We start from the raw sequence: 20106 nt of genomic DNA, 5'->3' as shown, positions 1-20106 counted from the left end.
TTCTGCAGGCTAGCCACATGACAAAATTAGTCTCAGGAAGTGCAGGCAGCCAGGCCGGCGGTGTCTCAGTTGCTGCTAACGTAGTCAGTTCGGCCCAGCCTCACTGCAGCAGAGGTCAACATTTGAGTCTCAGTTACTGCAGTCAGAGTTCTTGTAGGCAGCGGCAATAAGTCAGGATGCCGTGCTGCTATGCTTTGCGACAACCGTCGCGGTCACTATGTGATAAATTTGCCCAGGTTCAGCATGTGAAGCAAGTCTTTAAGTCGCTAAAAATGCATGATAAAGCATTTCAATGCTGTTAAGTGGATTACCACATTAAAATGCGTTAGTTTAACACCTGATGTGTAGTACTTGACAGGGCTGCCCAGCAGTACAAAAAATATCACATGCCAGAGGCATTATTCGGGCATGTGATGTTAGATATCTCTGAGTGTTAACATCCAGCCACCTTTGCCATGCAATGTGACTAACTGCATCCCAAATTCATGCAATATATACATATGTGTGTCAAGAGTGTTGAATATTTAAAACCACTGGAATGCCATAGTACTTCTAATAGAATTAAGACCAAGTGTGACTGCACTATTTACAATATAATGTTCAAATTATTGTCTTGTAGATGGACCGGTCCCATACACCAGGGGAGATGTTGAGACCCTCTGGGTTCCCAATGCTACCAGTAAGTGTAATAAGTACATGGTTGTAGCTCTGTGAAGTTTGTGTGTGATACATGATGGTTGTAAAATTGTGATGTGTATGGGGATGTATCAATCGCCTACAACCAAATAATACTCATAGTACAAACTCAACTAAACTTGTTCCCAGAATAATGTTAATTTGACAAGGATGCATGCCAGTGTGCATGTAGGAGCAATGTATGCAGGCCCACAGAAAACTTAAATGGTGATGTTTGCTCATCTACTGTTTTGATGCATTTGGCACATGTACCATCCTCTGGCACTAATTTTATAGATGTTCTACACATTCAAAATGTGATGTACAACATATGGCATACAAATGTTTTAACAGATGTAGAGGCAAAGTGTAATGAGCTACATTAGTCTTGTCTGGGCAAGGTTTCTTCGCTTATGTCATTGTTTCAATATGAAACTGGTGCTGATGAGGTGAAAAGAATTACCCGGACAGTTTTACCAAGTGTAAACATGATTGTATTATAAAATCTGATTTGAAGTGTGACAAAATGCCACATATACTGCTTCACCTTGGATCATACCATGCTCATACATGCTGTTCATGTTTAATCTCTCGTGCTACATTAATTTAGTGTTATTGACCATAGGTGTGGTTAGTGATTCATCCTGTTCAAATCTTGAAATATTTGGTGACCCATGTCTGTCCCTGTAGCTATATTTCAAATCAAAAGACAAACTGTAAAATCATGTAGGAATGTGCCAGCCGGCTAGTCATCAAATAAATAAAAATACTTCTATGATAGATGCTGCAATTGTTGTTCTGAAAGTGCAAAGTTTATCCTAAACATGGAGTAGAATCATGACAAAGAACAAATGACTTCTCAACAAGTGTTTCTGTAAAGGTGTTAGTACATTATCATGAATATTTTTGTATCATCATTTACTTAACGCAACCTGAGATATGGCTGTTGTAATCCAGCCTCAGGGGTACACGACCCTCCCTCTGAGTAGTCCATGTCATGTGAAATGGAGTGCAAGAGGAACAACTACACAGATTCCCTGGAAGCTGTAAGAATGTAGGCATGCTACTCAATTTAACCATGGTGTTGTACAAATTATTACCAGACTGTCTGACTGATGTAAATTGTAAGTGTAGATGTCCACATGGCAGGGTTATGGTCATAAAGCCAGGCAGGCCAAAACTGGATGTCAGGATTCTTATTTCAGTGCAATGTGAATATGCTGGAGTACACTGTGCAAATGTCCGTGCTGTAAAACCACCCCCCTTTTGTACCGCTTTTGGCCACCATAAGTGTGGCAGGGTGTGCTCAGACATGAGTCCCTTGCTCACTTTGCCACTGGATTCAAGCAAGCCGAGCTGAAGACGGCTGTAATGCCAGAAACCAGTCCTCGGAAGCTTGTTTCTGGTCCAGGGAAGGCATGGCTTGGCAGTTCGGGCTGGACTGTTCCCATGAGGCACAGGGTCAGACTGATTTGCATATAGCCATGTCTCAACTGGGGTGTCAGAGTGGGCTAAAGAACGGTGATGGATTCAACCCAGATCTTTTGACTGGGTGTGAGTGTTTGATTGGTTTGGATGCTCCGTCCATCACCACCCCCCTTATGTACCACTTTTGGCCGCCATAAGTGTGGCAGGGTATGCTCAGACGTGAGTCCCTTGCTCACTTTGCCACTGGATTCAAGCAAGCCGGGCTAAAGACGGCTGTAATGCCAGAAATCGGTCCTCGGAAGTTTGTTTCCGGTCCAGGGAAGGCATGGCTTGGCAGTTCGGGCTGGACTGTTCCCATGAGGCACAGGGTCAGACTGATTTGCATATAGCCATGTCTGAACTGGGGTGGCAGAGTGGGCTAAAGAACGGTGATGGATTCAACCCTGATCTTTTGACTGGGTGTGAGTATTTGATTGGTTCGGATGCTCCGTCCATCACCACCCCCCTTTTGTACCGTAAATCCTATGGAGGGCATGGTGTGGCCAGCTGCCCAGACGCACTAATCTGCACATGGTTTTGCATGGAATGGCAAAAGCATGGCCCATATATACCTTATGTACCACTTCTGGGAGGCATTCACACAATGCATGGTGTGAAGTTATGTTCCTGCACTGTGTAAAGGTTCACATGCAGGGATTCACTGCGTCTGCAGCATACATCCCATTTCACTGCTCACCTACTGATGGGGTAACTTATACTGGCTGGCACCACTGCAATTACCCTTGCCTCATGGTGCAGGGTCCCCTGCATCATATTCTACAAACCTCTTGTACAGGTAAATACTCCAGCATGTATACACATTCTCCTGAGATGCATTGCCTTATTTAAATTGTGCGGTGATGAAAGCAGCCCTGAGAGAATGTGTATACAGACATTTGATTATGTTATGGTCATCATGGTATTGCTACAATTGTATAACAGAAGATATTTGTCAGATCCCTGGTATTTTCCTGAGGATAAACTTGTGAAGTGTACTACAGTTAAGTCTTGTAGGAGGTAGCCAACCACCCTCCGTCTATGTTTTGACTACCTGACACTGAGTGAGAGAAGCACACTACCAGGCCTTGCTTACCAAAACACCTTTCACGTATGTAATGAGTAAATTACTGCCCAATTGCATGATGCAATACCAACGCCAAAAGTGCTCATATCTGGAACATGTGTCCTCATTCCTATTGACACATCATCATGATTGTGATACACAGTAAGGAATGACATAGTTACAATTATTTAGTCACAGCATTTCCATATTGTAAACCGGCACCGATCGCACTTGAGTCAGTTTGACTTTAATTAGGATATGTCTTATACTGAAGGTATATTGTCCATATCTCTTTCTAAATATTTGTTTTTGGTCTGGACTGTCAATTTTGATTGTATGACAGTGTAAGTGTCTGGGACAGTTTAGATAGTTTAGGGTAGTGTCAGATAAGTTGGTGTAAGATATGTAGTTATAGGTAGTAATAATAGTTCCCAAACATTTTTGTGCGTGCTTCCAGAAGTTCCTTTCAATTTATATGTAAGAGTTGGTACCATTGTGTAAGTTGAGTTGCATACATGATGCAGCAACTGACCTGCGCTCTATGATGGTAATGTAGCATTGCCATGGATTCCAGGATCTTCAGATTGCCTCCAGCTGACTTCACTGGTGTCAGATGTAGAGGACTGTTGTTGTGCCCTCTGCATCATGACACCAGCGATGTCAGCTAGGGACTCTTCCATTCCATGAAGCCAAGTGTGGGTACCTGTAATTGCCTCTCTTATACCCTTATTAGAGCTCAGACATCTACAGACTCCTTTTGGGGGGTGTTCACTATGGCCCCCATCCCTACCCGCACTAAATCTGCCATTCGCTGCTGGACTCCTACCACTCACTACTGAAATTCAGTCTGGGGATCCTCATACAAGGTTCGTCCCTGGCATTCTGGTAAATGCAGTCTCTTGTAGCTCGCTCCGATATTTTTGAGTATTTCGCCAAGGTTGGCGCAGATAGTGCTGATCTCTAGACACGTGTTTCTGGTTTATTAACCGTCATCAGTAGAGAATACAGTCTTTATTTTGGGGTTTGCTGAGTAGGCTGCCAAACATTATATCAGGTCCGCTACCTCTCACTGGCGCGCAGGTGCTTCATCCATGAGCTCGTCAGCTCAATGACTCACAGGAGTAACAGAATATGGGAGCACACCGCTGACCTCTCAGGCAAGGTTCGCTACTGGCATTCTGGTAAATGCAGTCTCTTGTAGCTCGCTCCGATATTTTCGAGTATTCCGCCAAGGTTGGCGCAGATAGTGCTGATCTCTAGACACGTGTTTCTCGTTAACCGTCATCAGTAGAGAATACAGTCTTTATTTTGGGGTTTGCTGAGTAGGATGCCAAACATTATATCAGGTCCGCTACCTCTCACTGGCGCGCAGGTGCTCCATCCATGAGCTGATCAGCTCAATGACTCATGGGAGTACTTTAAATAGACAACAGATGTGGGAGCACACCGCTGACCTCTCAGGCAAGGTTCGCCCCTGGCATTCTAGTAAATGCAGTCTCTTGTAGCTCGCTCCGATATTTTCGAGTATTTCGCCAAGGTTGGCGCAGATAGTGCTGATCTCTAGACACGTGTGTCTGGTTTATTAACCGTCATCAGTTGAGAATACAGTCTTTATTTTGGGGCTTGCTGAGTAGCCTGCCAAACATTATATCAGGTCCGGTACCTCTCACTGGCGCGCAGGTGCTTCATCCATGAGCTCGTCAGCTCAATGACTCACAGGAGTACTTTAAATAGACAACAGAATGTGGGAGCACACCGCTGACCTCTCAGGCAAGGTTCACCCCTGGAATTCTGGTAAATGCAGTCTCTTGTAGCTCGCTCTGATATTTGTTAGTATTTCGCTAAGGTTGGCAAAGATAGTGCTGATCTCTAGACACGTTTTTCTGGTTTATTAACCGTCATCAGTAGAGAATACAGTCTTTATTTTGGGGTTTGCTGAGTAGACTGCCAAACATTATATCAGGTCCGGTACCTCTCACTGGTGCGCAGGTGCTTCATCCATGAGCTTGTCAGCTCGATGACTCACAGGAGTACTTTAAATAGACAACAGAATGTGGGAGCACACCGCTGACCTCTCAGGCAAGACCTGTATGAATTGTGGCAGCCTACTCAGCAAACCCCAGAAGAAAATCGTTTTTGATCTCTACTGATGACGGAAAAAATCCAGAAACACATGTGTCTAGAGATGACAGCACTAATCTGCACCAACTTTGGTGGAACACTCCAGCAAAATACCAAGTGAGCGCACACGGCAAACCATTTACCATAATGCTAAGGGGCGAACTGTGCTGGGAGGTCAGCAGTGTGCTCCCACCCCTTCCTGGTTCAAAAGGCTCCCTTAAGCCATGTAGATGACGAGCTAGTGGAGATGCACCTGTGCCCCTGTGAGAGGTACTGAGACCTGTAAGAATTGTGGCAGCCTGCTCAGCAAACTCCAGAAGAAAATCGTTTTTGATCTCTACTGATGACGGATAAAATCCAGAAACACATGTGTCTAGAGATGACAGCACGATTCTGCACCAACTTTGGTGGAACACTCCAGCAAAATACCAAGTAAGCGCGCACTGCAAACTGCATTTACCATAATGCTAAGGGATGAACTGTGCTGGGAGGTCAGCAGTGTGCTCCCACCCCTTCCTCTTTAAAAATTCTCCCTTGAGCCATGTAGCTGAAGAGCTAGTAGAGATGCACCTGTGCACCTGTGAGAGGTACTGAGACCTGTAAGAATTGTGGCAGCCTGCTCAGCAAACCCCAGAAGAAAATCGATTTTGATCTCTACTGATGATCGATAAAATCCAGAAACACATGTGTCTAGAGATGACAGCACTAATGTGCACCAACTTTGGTGGAACACTCCAGCAAAATACCAAGTAAGCGCGCACTGCAATCTGCATTTACCATAATGCTAAGGGGCGAACTGTGCTGGGAGGTCAGCAGTGTGCTCCCACCCCTTCCTGTTTCAAAAGGCTCCCTTGTGCCATGTAGCTGATGAGCTAGTGGAGATGCACCTGTGCGCCTGTGAGAGGTACTGAGACCTGTAAGAATTGTGGCAGCCTGCTCAGCAAACCCCAGAAGAAAATCGTTTTTGATCCCTACTGATGACGGATAAAATCCAGAAACACATGTGTCTAGAGATGACAGCACTAATCTGCACCAACTTTGGTGGAACACTCCAGCAAAATACCAAGTAAGCACGCACTGCAAACTGCATTTACCATAATGCTAAGGGGCGAACTGTGCTGGGAGGTCAGCCGTGTGCTTCCACCCCTTCCTGTAGGACCAATGCCCTCTACCAAGGCTACCCTGTTATTTTTGGTATCTTGTAGCCCTGAGAAAGTCGTAAGAGATACATTCCCACAGCGATGAAATGCATTGGCGCAAGGCTGTAAAGAAAATAAAGAATAAGAAGAACAAGAAATTCATCATCTTTGTATGATCTGAACTTGCAGAAAAATGTATAATTGGAATTGTGTAATGTGTGTGTCTTGAATTGTGTTATTTATCATTTCAATTCCTTTGGATTGTGTATTGGGAGGAGTGGTGTGTACCTCCCCCTCAAGAATAGAATAGAAGGTGAATAGATAAAAAGTGGTGTAAACCCATGTTCAGCGCCAGAAGACTAGTATACCCAAACCAGTAGTACTGCTCATGCCAAGCTACCAAGAGAGTGAGTGGGGGTTATCTAAAATGTGTAACTTCCTTATCCTGACTATAAGCAAGGGTCCCTGCTTGGACAAAAGACATACCTCTGCCAAGTAAAGCTGCCCATTTCTAACAAGTGCCACATCTGAAACACAGCAGGGTCAGCCTACCTTGTGCACATACATCACACTTCACCTCTGTAAGATACTCAGACACACTGTTAGTTCAACATGCTCAGGCACATCTACAAGGCACTACACTATCAGGGGCCCACCTAGCTCATACACCATCTAAGCTTTCAACAAATAGTCATGGACCTCTGCTGTGCATCGTTTGCATTCAACCTCACAATCAAAATCCATTAACAAGACAGGAGGCAACGTGGTCTCTTACATGGCAGCCAACATCTGATACAATTTATCCAGCAGATCAGGACAGCTGCATGCAACATGGTTTAGTGATACTGACTGTACAAATGGCTCTTCACATGATCCTACTTAGAGAGCCTTCACATACTGGCCACCTGTATCCCCTCTCGGGCAAACACACTTGCTTGAGGGTGCAAGGACGACTGCATTTTCCAGACATATCTGCAAACTTTACAAGGTCCATGCATGATGTGCTGCTCCAGTCCAGGGTTTTCTCTTGGTATTGTGGGACTTGTAGTCCTGATCAATAATGTACATTACACTGCAAGTCCCAAGATTCAGTTGAAAACCTGGACTGGTCCAGCACATCACGCATGACCTTGAGAAATGTTCTAGGGCTGGACTGGGCTGAATGTAACATGTGAAAAATTCCTGCCCTTTCCCTTGCACACAACGCAGTGCATGGCAGTAAAGTATGTTGCTGTGCTGCACATCATAACAGTTTTGACCATATATTCTCTTGTTTTGACTTACCCTGTAGTTCTTCCTGGTCCTTGACTGTAGCACTGTCCTGCCTTCCCACTACTGCCACCAATGCTTTTGGGATGATGGATGCCACCTGGTCCTCCAATGGGTCCAGCTCCTTCTGGAGATTGATTCCTAATCTGGTACTCATACTTGCCTTCAGGTTCTTGGCCAGCTTCTCCTTGGTCCTGCGCTTATAATCATGCCATCGCCTCTTGCACTCCAGCACTGTCTTTTTTGTTTGCCCTACACTGTTGTTCTTATCCACTATGGACTGCCAAATGGCTTCCTTCTTCACAAATGGCAATTTGGAGGTGAAAAAGAGAATATGCTCTTTCTTTGTCACCTCAGCTATTAATATCTGGTACTCCCCCTCACTGAAATTGGCCTGCGTCTTCATCCTGAGCTGCTGTCTGGTCATCTTGACTGTGTTTGGTGTTGATGTCCTCCGTTTAAGAGCATTATTATGATCCTGTAATGCAGAGGATTCCAATGTGTCATTTTTCCTGGCTAATGCATCGCTTTACAGCTCGCAAATCAGCCAGCATCAGGTAGGTCGGGGTTGTGTTCCAACACATTACATAGTCTTACTTTCTGATGCGTCAGAATTAATGACGCACCTTCGGCACTTGCAATGGGGTGCACCGTACCATAAATACAGTGCACCCATTTCGCACAGAAGTAACATGAACCTTTTTGTGACTTTACGCTGCTGAAGCGCAGTGTTGCGTCAGTTCTTGTAAGTATCCCGCAAATTTATCAGTCTAACCGCTGCTATGTGGAACTTAGCAGGGCTGTTAAAGACCGAGAATGAAAGGTGTATATTTTCCATTGTGAAGACACCTTCTATCGGTCCCCATGGACAATGCTTATTAGTTTAGTAAAAAGCAGGAAACAAATTCTTAATATAGGCATGCAACCTTAGAAGCATTTTCAGAAAACCAATCTTAGATCAACTACCTCTAAGTGGAACAACTCTACCTTTTACATTTTTCAATCACATGCAGCGCCTCAAAATCTTTACTGAAGTTCTAGAAATAAACATGCACAACTTTCTGAAATTGGCTATACCACTCTATTACAGCTATTTAACATAGGCATGTGCCTAGATATAAACTGAGGGTAATGTATTGTCAACAGCAACTTTCGCCTTTCTCTCTGATTTTTTAGAACTGCCAAAGTATGATATTCTCTAGGCATTGTTAAGATATGATATTCCCTGACAAATATGATTACGGTATCACTTTGCAAAAGATGTGGACCCTGCACACACTGCAAGGAACAAGAGAGAGAGTGAGGAAGGAGAAAGGAGGGGTATGTTCTCTTCCCTTAGTCAGTACTTTAAATAACAACGTGGACGGACCCGTAGTTTAGGACTAGGATTTTCCGACTTATAGTATAGTGCCTGAGAGCTCAAAAGTCCAATGGATTTGTTAAAAGAACCCTCACCCATCAACCTAGTTGGTGACATGCTTCATCATTGGGTTCCCAGCTGGGCCTCCAAGTGCAAACCAGCTGTGCTCTAGTACTGGACTACAGCGGAGCTGTTTTTTTTGGATTGTGAGTGTAAATGTGCTAAAAAAAGTGGTGCCGTTTAAAAGTGTCTCTAGGATGCTCAACCTGGCACTGATTTATTCAACGAGTCCTAGGACACGTTAAAAAACAAAGTGAGATATTGTCAAGATAAAAATGCTCTACTATATCTCTTCAATCACGGCTGACATGTTTCAGCCTTGCTAGTGTTAATGAGGCTTTCTTCAGGACCAAAGGTGGTGATGTGGCTGCGCAAACAGCATATGCTGCCATCCCCATTGTAGGGACCCCCTTTTTTTGTTTCCCAAGCGTCCATATAGACCATTTTGCAAAACAAAATGAGGTGCCCCGTCTAGCAACAGCTATGCATTCAAATGTGGGGGTTTTCTTATTTGCATGGTGTAAGGTGTCTCGCAAATGACCCATATTACTGAAGTAGGCACATGACCCTTGTAAGTATGCACAGAATGCGCATCAGTATGGAGCCCTTTGGCAGAAAGAAAAAAGATTGTTGAAGGCCATATTCACAGTATCCTAATGAGTGGTGTGGGTAGCCACAGAACCTCTTTGTGAATTCCACATACAATTAGGCCTCGTTTATGTCATTTTGGCATGGGCAGCGCAGCAAGCCACCTTGCTGAACTGCCCTATGCCAAAGTGAAAGGGCAGGAATGCACTGTATTTTAGCAATACAGTGCATCCCCATCCTTTCTGCCTGCGCTGACGTTTTTTTGGTAGCCTAGTGCCAACTGAGGCACCATTGCACCATGGAGCAAGGTTGCCTCCATTGCATGCAGGATTATTTTTCTGCAGGAAGGAGAACCGTCCTGCACAAAAACAATACTCTGAGGCGTTTTCCTCTTTCTATGAAAGAGGGAAAAAATGAGGAGAAATAAATATATTCCTCCTCTTTATGTTTCACCTCAGGAGGCTTTGATGCTTCTCCCGGTTACATTAGCGGCCGCCAATAATCCAGCTTGATAAACAGCCCAGTAGCAACACTTTATTTTCCTGCCTACACTCACTCGCAGATCTTGCAGGACTGCTTCCTTCTGGTCTCATCACTTGCAACTTGTGCCCTGTCCCTTGGGGGAGCCCTACGCCTCGAAAAGGGTGGGTGAAGGCCGATACTGAATCTATGACCGGGGCTATTCTTGGCTCGCGGAAGCGTCAGACCAATGCACACCACCTCGGACCTGCGGATGAAATACACATTCATTTGAGCTTTCACTGTGGCAGCACGCGGGTAGGCTACTGCACTACTGTCTGCATACATTGGCCCTCAAGCCTGGTCTGCATGGGAGACACCTTATTTTGTACATTTGATAATGGGGCCTCAACTATCCAGGCTACATTTTTATATATTTTAAAGTCCTGCTGCGAAATTTGAAAGAACACAATGCTACGAATCAAATATGATGAAATGCACAAAGAATGAATACGGTACTGTTCAAATTAAAACATTTAACATATCAATGGAGCTCTTGCACAATAGTTTGAGCACAGTAATTATTCGTTACTAAGATAGCATGGGATTGTACACTTGAATTTCCACAAGGTGGCAGTATGATTTAAACATTTTTTGGCTATGTAATATCTTGAAGAACTAGTTTTATGGAAAATCAATAAAATAGAATATTTAGTACAAGAAGGCATGCAGTGAATATTTTATTTGATGATAATAGATATAGGGGGTTTATTTTGTGTCATACTTTGATAATTATAAATGTCCAGAATTGACTGTTAAATTCGAAGATGCTAAACATTGTGAATTGTTTGTAGTCAAACATTTTATTGGTGAAGTAATTAAGGTTGATTATCATTGCTTGAAATTCACTGCTTGAAATTAAGACAATAAAATTATTTCCGAGTCATGTTCTACTAATCCTTTCTGATATTCATATAGGCTAGAATCAGAGCCAACAAATTATTTTAGTACAAAAGTGTCGTTACACTCAATATATCTTGATTGAGTTAACAACAGTCATGGAAAAGCCATTAGTGCCCTCAAGTGTGAACTACGATTAATTGACAACACACTTCAAGAAAATATTCCAGATGTGAAATTGTATTTCTCTTTTTCCTGGCATGCTGATGGTCTCTTGTCTGGAGTTATTTCAAACTTCTGTTTTATCCTTGGCTTTTTCTCTACCTTCTATTGCTAGGAGAAAAATGTATCCACATTTCGGGAAAATGTGGAACCCAACCAAATTTCATTCTGAAGCTGAGACTTGTGGCAATGTTGTAACTAATTGTACCCTTCTAGGCATTTGCTGTACTCTAAAAATTGTGTTGTTTTGTTTCATAATCATATTTTCTTCACTGTGTAGGGTCTAATTAGCAGTGGCGTCAGGATAGGGTGGACGCAAAGAAGACGCTATTTTTATTTTTTCTTAAATAAACACTTACCTTGCCGTTGGGTCCCACGTGTCTGCTCCTGCTCTCCTTTGTCAAGCTCCAGGAACAGGAAGCACAGACAGACTCTCTTGACTAATGACAATGCTGTAAAGCAGAGTTGTGATTAGTAAGCACCTAGGCTCCCCAGACAAAGCACAATGCTGCAATGCTGCATTGTGATTGGTCTGAGCGTTGTGGTTCAGGGAATGAGGGCCTGGGCATGTTCTCCATGCAGTCTGTAATGCAGGCTTTGGGGAGAACAGGGAAAGGGCACATGACTGTTTGACCGGTCCCACAGGGCCGGCCAAACCATCATGTGCCTTAAGAGTTGGCAAACCACTCCTGCCCTGCCATGAGAGTAGAGCAGCCCGTCTGCCTGCATAGCAGCACGGAAACATAAAATGATAATTACTCAAAGTTAATATCATTTTATGTTTCCTTTATTTCCACTGTTTAAAGGCGATGGAGCCGTCACTGCTAATTGGAAGTGGAGCAGTAACAAAGGGGTGTCTCTATAGACAATAATGAGCTTTGTAGCTTTTGAGTGGTCCCCAAAGATAAACTTGCCAATACAGTTGGTTTTAAATGAACTCAACTGATACAACATTTACAAACAAACTATGGGTATACTTATAGACTATCACCAGAAGTGGCATCACTTGGCCATATGTCCCTGAAATATCACATAATGGGTGTACTGTGTATTTAATATTCTTTACCTACTAAAGCTACTAATGTTGCTATCAAAATTACATGTGACTAGTATTCGCAGTACCAATAGGTGGAGGCTGAGGGCCTCATTTATGAAAAGTGTTGCATTGCTGCGATAAAACAGCGATGCAACTCTTTCAATGTGCTCTCCTTGCGACATCATGGATGCGCTGTAATTACTGTACGGTGCTCCATGCCGCAAGGATTGACGAATGCGTCATTAATCCTAACGTATCTGGCGGCACAAAACTCATGCATAGCTGGAGTTATGTCGTAAGCATGACGCAACTCCGGCAATGCATGGGGAGACCTATACCTATCGCACTGCGTCACCCTTATGCCTGCTATGAGGCGGGCGTGAGGTTTTGAGGCATTGGCGTCCAAGAAGTGACGCAGTTATCTGGTAAATTTCACTGTGTCACTTCTACAAGGTTTTCTTGCGGGGGAACGCCAGACCTGCATACATTATACCAGACACAGGTATAATGTGCTGCAGGGGTTTTAAAAGTGACACTTCTTCAAGATCCACAGAACACTGAGCCTAGACAACAGAGCTCTTTTTCATTGCAAGATCTAAATTGATTATTGCCTCAGGCCGCAGAACCCATTCAGGTCTGATTTGCAAGATGCCAGGGCCTAAGCGTAAGCCTAAGCCTCACCTAGTAAAGGAACAGTGCATTCTGAAAGAGTCTAAGAAAACTTTATGTTGTCAAGACAACATTCTTATCTATGGCTCTAATGAGGCAGAACATAATAATCATCTGAGGGAGCTCTTAGAAAAACTGACAAAAAGCAGGTCTCGCTATAAACGAAAGTAAATACAAAATCAGATACCTAGGGGGAACATCACTTACAACCAACGCAACTTTTACCACGCAGTGCTTTTACATTGTAGCTTTTACAACGTAAACCATTACAACGCATTGCGCTGGGGGACGCTCTAGGATAGGGAATATATTTAATTTACTATCCAACACCTTCCCTACTATCCACGGGGACTGGAGTTGGAATAGTAAATTAAATAAATCCCTATCCAGCGCCCCAAAGCACTATGCGTTGTAATGGTATGCGTTGTAAAGCTCGCGTTGTAAAAGCATGCGATGTAAAAGCATGCGTTGTAATGTCGTACATCCGATACCTATTGGTGGACTATCTCGGATACACAATCTCACATGAAGGGATCAAACCCAAATTAGATCTGGTAGTATAAGTTCACAAGGTGCCCACCCTGACTAATAAAGATGAATTATAATCACTCTTGGGCTTGGCAGACTACATGTCCAAATTTATAAAGAATTTTGCAGATTTAGTCCGGCCCATTAGGGGCTTCTTAAAAAAGGTGCACCTTTTATGTGGGAGAAAGAACATACCAATACATTCACCAACATAAATATAACCATTGCCAATGCCCCGGACATAGGGAATGTCAATGTGAACCACAAAACTATATTGACCACTGATGTAAGTAACAAAGGGATAGGTGCAACTCTGTCACAGATGGTTGAAGGCTAGGACAGAATAGTGGCATTCACATCTAGAACATTGATCAGTTCAGAGGTGAATTATTCAACAACACAGATTGAAGCACTAACATGCCATTGGGCAATCATTCACTTCAAGTTGTACGTCTGGGGCCTACGTTTTGTGTTAAGAACAGATCAAAAACACTTGTCAGTTTTATCTAAGAAGGATATTAAGAAAACCACACCCAGGATTTCTAAATGGGTTATAGGTCTTGAAGGATATAACCCTAAGGTTGAATAGGTTCATGGAGCAAAAAAACTGGGTAGCAATCTTTTTATTCAGGTTACCCTTAGAAAATAGAAGGGGCATCAAAGATCCTGGAAGGCCCATTCTTCGTTTATGAGTTCCAGCCAGTTTAGAGCCTGAATGGGCAGAGTACAGGCATAAAGATCACACCCTAAATTCAGTGAGTCATAGAATAGCAGAAGGTTGACTCAAAACTGTAATGAGCTTCCCAATGATATATAACCATTTTGGAATGGAAGGGATGATTTATCTTAAGGGCAGGTAAAATAATACCCCTAACAGGTTTGTGGGAACACATTTCTAAGATTGCATATGGAGCCCATTTAGGAAGAAATCTCACCAAAGCCAAGGTGAGAACAGATTAGTGTTTCCTTACATGGATTCCATACTAGAAGAAATAATAAAGGTTTGTCACACTTGTAGCCTAAGTGACAAATCCAAGAACAATCGCAAGACACTGTTTACCCCATCAAGGTACCCTCCATCCTGTGGGACAAGTTAGGGTTGGTGTTAGACCTGGCCCTATTGGTGTGGGTCTCCATTCCATTTTGTTGCTGTTGCCTTCTGTGTTTTTGCTGGTCTTGATGCTTTGGGCACTTTTTCACTGCTGTTCACTTCCAAAGTGTAAGTGATCCCTTTGTAAATTGTTGTTACGGATTAGTTATTCAATGATTTGCATATTTGATTTACTTGTCAGACCCTAGCATAGTGCACTGTTTGTGCCCAGGGCCTGTAAATCAAATGCTGCTAGTGGGCTGCAGCACTGATTGTTCCACCCACAGAAGAAGTCTGTGAAATGTAACTCTGGCCTGCTATTGCAGAGCCCATGTGTAGTCTGGGACTGACATGTCGACTTGGCAAGTGCACCCACTTGCCAGTCCCTAAACCTTTCCTTTTCTACATATTATTCACCCCTAAGAACGGCCCAAGGTACTCCTATGGGCAGGGGGCATTGTATGTGAAAGGTAGGACATGCCCTGATGTGTGTGTCATGTCCTGATAGTGAAACACTGCCAATTTCGTTTTTTCACTATTGCAAGGCTACCTGTTCCCATAGGACAGAATGGGGAGTCTGTTTATAACATCTTATAAACATAACTGGCCCTGGGAGCATGGTAGAAAAATAAAGTGTAGCATGCCTGAACTCAGACTGTTGAAATGCATCTTTTAGTGAGGGTAATGTTTACATTCTGTGTTAGAAAAAAACACTTTTAGAAAGTAGGTATTTTCTTGCCTAACCATCCAGTGTGCCTCTGCTAGGTTTGTGTATCGCTCAGTCAGCTTTCACTTCCTGAGGCGGAAAGCCGGGAAGGTTAGAGGACGCTTTTTAAGATTGTGCTTTTAAATTACTTTGTTTTACCTCTGTTATTACTCCAGCCACTGTTGTAGAGTCTGGTTGCTTCCCTACTCCATCTGGCCCCCCCGCAGCCGATTAGGAGCTGCTGCGGGGTTACACTCCATCTCAGCCACCATCTTGGGGGTAGCATTCGGGTTGCGGTGCAGTAGCTTGGCCCCTCCCGCCCTCACCTGCTCATAAATCGCGCCTGTGACATCGCGCTATGATCAGTCAGCTTTCACTTCCTGAGGTGGAAAGCCGGGAAAGTTAGAGGATGCTTTTTAAGATTGTGCTTTTAAATTACTTTGTTTTACCTCTGTTATTACTCCAGCCACTGTTGTAGAGTCTGGTTGCTTCCCTACTCCATCTGGCCCCCCCGCAGTCGATTAGGAGCTGCCGCGGGGTTACACTCCATCACAGCCACCATCTTGGGGGTAGCATTCGGGTTGCGGTGCAGTAGCCTGGCCCCTCCCACCCTCACCTGCTTAATATGGCCGTTACAGCTTGGCCGCGCCGACGGCGCGCCAAAGGCGAGCCCGTCTGTGCCCGTCCACGACCTTCCCGCGGCCAGGGCTAGCGTTGCTGCCCGTTTTAACATCTTTAGCATGATAACCTACAGCCGGCTGGAACTGCTGTGCCTCAGACCAACTAGGTGCTCACATTCTCAGCTATATTCTCCTGAATCCTTAATTAAGAACTACTCATGTAAGGCCTGTGGTTTCTCATGGGACAACTCCCGCGCTAGGCAGGCACAATTTCTGTTGCCTGTCCCCTTGCTGACCCTTGAACCTGAAGTGATACTAACCCTCACCGCCGGCCTAATAAATTGTCGGTCCTTGGTAAAGCACTCACTCGACATCTCCCAGTCTCTTAGCGACAATGACTGGGACTTATTATTTTTGACTGAAACTTGGCTAGGCGAGCAAACTAATCCCGCTCTCACCCTGGCCTTTCCCGTTGGCTATAGCATTCTATGTGCCAACCGTCAGAATGGCAAACTCTGAGGTGGTATCGCCATTATTTATAAATCTAAATGGTCAATCACTTCATTCCATTACAAGCTAACTGACAATATTGAGGCCCTTCCTTTTTGCATCAAATTATCCGCATCCATTTCTTGCTCTGGCCTTTTGGTATATCGTCCCCCTAAATCTAGTCCATCACATCTACCTACCCTCACGGATTATATTCTGCAAGCGAGTACGCGGTATGCCAATTTTACATTACTAGGAGACTTGAATCTCCATGCGGAAGATGATACCTGCCCTCTTAGCACTAACTTTTTATCTACTCTATCAAGCTGTGGTCTGAATCAACTAGTCACCCTTCCCACCCACAAAGCCGGTCATATGTTAGGCCTTATATGTTCGAATCTTCCTGATATCTCGGTTAAGGAACCCAGACAAGTCATATGGTCAGATCATTATCTTATTCCTTTTGTCATCCAAATGTTCCACCATGATAGACCTATTGTTCCGGCTAAGGAATACGGCAGAAATTGGAGTAAGATCTCCCCAGAACTTTTGCATGATCATCTTGCTACTCCCAATCCCCCTTGGGCCCCCGACCTGGACCTGCGTATTTCCCACCTCAACAAATGGGTGACTACAGCCATTGATCTAGTGGCCCCTCTTCGGACCATTAAAACTTATAGATCCGCCCCTGCGGCCCCCTGGTATTCAGATGACCTGAGACAAAAAAAGTCCGCCTGTAAATCCTTAGAACGCTGCTGGAGTTTGACTTTTTGGGCAGAAAGTAAATTGAAGTACCGGACGGCCCTCAAAGAATATCGGAAATTGATCATAACCCATAAAAGAAGCTACCTATCTGAAAGAATTAACAAAGCTCACAATTCTTCAAGAGAAATATTTAACATGGTCAAATCTTTTACGGACCCACAGGCTCTCAATCATCGACCACCAGTATCTCAGTCCCTCTGTACCTTTCTCTCTGAGTTCTTCGAAGAGAAAATCGCCCTTATTTACGCTTCCTTTCCCACAACCGATTGCCCTGATATTCAGGAAGATGTGCCAGCCTACCCTGCCATGACACCTGTCTTTGAAGATTTCTTGGAAATTCCGGAAGACCTCTCCCTTCAGGAATTACTTAAATGTAAATCAGGATCTCCCAAAGATCCATGGCCGGCCAAACAATATAAAGCCTTAGCAGTTCTCCTAAACCCCCATCTTAATCTCATTTGGAATGCTTCCCTGAGCTCAGGCATTTTTCCAGAAGCGTGGAAACATGCCCTTTTGGTTCCAATTATGAAAAAGGCTAATACAGACCCAGAGAATCCGGGCAATTATAGGCCCATCTCCCTTCTCCCTGCCCCGGCCAAGATTCTCGAAAGGCTTGCTCATAAACAGCTTGCCAACTTTATTGAATCAAATGGCCTGTTACATAATTCTCAACAAGGATTCCGTCCAGGCTACAGCACGGAGTTGGCCTTGATTGAAATGGCCGACTCCGTGCGGTGGACACTGGACCGGGGATCGAGGATCGAGGGTGGTGTTGGTGCTGCTGCATCTTTCGGCTGCATTCGACACCGTCTCTCATCCGATCCTCCTGAATCATCTTAGAAATATAGGCATTCAAGGCAAGGTCCTCAATTGGATTGCTTCTTTCTTGTCTGACGGCAAAAACAAGTTCACACTCCTCCCTTCACTTCTCTCAGCAGGCCACTTAAGTGGAGTGTCCCGCAGGCCTCCTTGTTGAGCCCGCTTCTTTTCAATGTCTACTTCTCCCCTTTGGCCGAATTATTATCTCTGACGGGAATTAAGATGACATCCTATGCTGCTGATATTCAGCTTCTCTTCTCTTATGATGACCCTTCCCCGACCACCTTTGATCCTTTAAAAAATTGTCTCAGGGATATTGCAAAGTGGATGGATCTTAACTTTTTGAGACTCAACGCGGGTAAGACCGAGGTCCTTTTCTTTAATCAACCTTCCCCTCTGGACTCGAACCTCTGGTGGCCAGCTGACTTGAGCCCCGCCCCTCCCCCTAAAGACACAGTCCGAAATCTGGGCGTCAGATGGGATAAGTGTCTGTCTTTTCATAATCAAATCCAAACTGTCTCGGCAGCCTGCTTTTGTAAAATAAAGATGATAAAAAAGTGCATGAATTACTTGCCCAGCAATACTAGAAAAACAGTAGTCCAAGCTCTTATAACATCTCATCTGGACTACGCTAATGTACTGTACCTCGGCCTAACAGCGTGATTGTGCCACAGACTTCAGATAGTCCAAAATACCGCAGCTCGGCCAGTTTGTGGTATCTCACTTAGAGAACATATTTCCCCATACATGCGGAAATTACATTGGCTTCCTGTCCATAAAAGGATTGAGTTTAAAGCCATGACCCTGGCTTTCCGGAACACAAAAGGACTTGGATCAGCCTATCTTATATCAAGCCTTCGCCCTTACTGCAACTTTCGAGCCCTCCGCTCAAACTCTAAACTGCTACTAGTCGTCCCTAGATTAAAAAAAGCTCGCATGGGAGGCAAAACATTCCAAGTGTGCGCCTCCAACCGCTGGAATAAACTCCCTATCTCCCTTCGCTTGTCCCAATCGGAGCTTGCATTTCGTGGATCCCTGAAAACTTTCCTCTTCTGATAGGACGCCGCCCCCTTGCATTACCTAGCTGTCTGAGCCTAGCGCCGGGACACCCCGTTGGGGTAGCTGCGCGCTTTATAAAATACACATACAAATAAATAAATATCTGGCTTTTGGATTACAGGGCTGTAGAGGCGCGGCAGTTCCAGAATTCTGATGAGTCAGACCTGGGCTGAATAGACCTGGGCTGCATTTAGAGTAGGGGAGGAGATTTCCTTTCATCTGAATGGGCCTGGTCTGCCTTCAACAATGCTGTCTCCACCTCCTGCCAGGAAGCAGCACCAGTGAGGACCGAACTGTTTTTGGCTGGGTACAGACAATCTCGGCCTTCCGAGAACAAAGGATCTTTGTGTACAAAATGTGGGGCCAGACCCCAGACATTTAGATCACTTCTGGGAAATCAAGAGAAACTTTTGCCAAGGAGAAGAGCCGAATAAGCTGAGGAGGAATACTGCCTGCAGTGGCTGCTTGCTGCCAAGGAAAGGAGAAAAGGACTTTGCTGTTTGCTTTGTCATCTTGAGAAAGATCCCCAAGGGCTTCAAACTGAGCTTGCCTCCTGTTCTGAAGTCTCAGAGACACAAAGACTTCATCACCAGCTCCCCTGAATTCCTTGCTGGGAGTTCCAACCTGCAAAGAGGTGCCTGCTGCTGTTTAGGACCTCTGGAGACTGCTTGTCGCTGACATTTGGAAAATCAACACAACATCGAAGTAGCGCGGCGCATCCGTACCTGTTTCCGATGCATCACCGAAGAAACCGTTGCCGCGCCTGCCGTAGCTCGAAAAATCGCTGCACGATGCATCAGGTGTAACGAATTCCAAAGTCCGAGATCACTGCACCAATTTCAATGCAAACCTGCTGTACAGCTGCACGAAATCCCGCATCATACTGGAACAATACATCAATTCAAGGCGCCAAGACTGTTGCATCATTAATGACCTCAGTAGGAAACAGACGCATCAAGTCCCCACACAGTAAGGAATCGACGCATCACCTTCCCTGAGTGT

Source organism: Lissotriton helveticus, chromosome 3_2, assembly GCF_964261635.1.
Source record: "Lissotriton helveticus chromosome 3_2, aLisHel1.1, whole genome shotgun sequence".
Classification (NCBI taxonomy): Eukaryota; Metazoa; Chordata; class Amphibia; order Caudata; family Salamandridae; genus Lissotriton; species Lissotriton helveticus.
The sequence above is the reverse complement of the archived record's forward strand: the minus strand, read 5'-3'. Positions refer to the sequence as shown.